This window comes from Malurus melanocephalus, unplaced genomic scaffold (genome assembly GCF_030028575.1).
Source record: "Malurus melanocephalus ecotype Western Australia unplaced genomic scaffold, MMel_1.1 scaffold_144, whole genome shotgun sequence".
In the NCBI taxonomy this organism is placed as follows: Eukaryota; Metazoa; Chordata; class Aves; order Passeriformes; family Maluridae; genus Malurus; species Malurus melanocephalus.
Genome location: NW_026623376.1, coordinates 1,777,444 through 1,778,485, shown reverse-complemented (window position 1 = coordinate 1,778,485; position 1,042 = coordinate 1,777,444). Strand labels below are relative to the sequence as shown.

At 39.2% G+C, this 1,042-nt stretch overlaps 1 protein-coding gene across 1 annotated transcript in view; it reads right to left on the bottom strand.

Moving 5' to 3' along the window:
* The window catches only part of FSTL4 (follistatin like 4), a 200,377-nt gene that overhangs the window by 19,161 nt on the left and 180,174 nt on the right, over positions 1-1,042 (bottom strand). The window lies entirely within an intron of this gene.

Genomic DNA, 1,042 nt, shown 5'->3' with positions numbered 1-1,042 from the left:
ATAGAAGGTTGGTCTGGCTGTCAGTGCAAGCTACAGGAATGATTTCTCTACAGCTTGGCTTTGGCRGGCAGAAAACAGAAAATAAGAGTTTTCCAAGCATTGGCATGCTTGGAAAATATCCCACYCCTGGAAGTGTCCAAGGCCAGGTTGGATGGGGTTTGGAGCAGCCTGGGATAGTGGAAGCTGTCCCTGCCCATGGCAGTGGGGTGGAATGAGATGGTGTSTAAGGTCCCTTCCAACCCAAACCATTCTKTGCTCCTATGATTCTATAACAAAAAGGAGTAAACTAATAAACCAATGCCAGGGAGCAACCTCTAGATCCAATTCTGTATTTCGACTGTTCTTGCTTTCAATGAGTGACTAACTGAACGTAACAGTTGGATTAAAACCTGAGGTGGGTACTCACATGTTTAAAAAYTGAAGTATAAACTTCAAATCTTCACTGAATCTAGTAAGGAAGGAATTTGAGTTCTTGCCTACAAGAAGTAGCTCAATATTCAGTATTTAATTGAATATCCATCAGGAAGTAGTCTGTATATTCACTACCTGTTTTTCTGAACAAATAAAGTGCTTATCAATTACTTCCCTCACTGAGAGGTTTTCAAAACGTGACTTACCTCTGAACTATTTAATAAACTCAATTGGCAGAACTACTAATTATATTACAATTTCAGAGATGTTCATTGATTTTCAATCATGTTGCCTTCACTGCTCAAACCAACAAGGCTTAATACCACCTATTAACTATTTCTTAACAATTTACTCACATAAAAAAGAATTTGCAATAYTGCAACATCAGGGAAAGGTATACCAGTGAGACTCTTTTGCCTTGAGGGAAAAATAAAGGGAAATGTGAGGGTGTCTCATATCATGGGCAATGGTATTTGTGTTTCACAATGAAGCAGTTAATTTTCTACCAGATGAAGAGATTTTGGGACACATGATATAGCTGCTGAAAGCTGTATAGTTTTGTAAGACCATGGTCAGAGTCCAGTGTGGATATGGGATGTGAGGAGCACAACTTCTTCCCCAAGGAAAATGA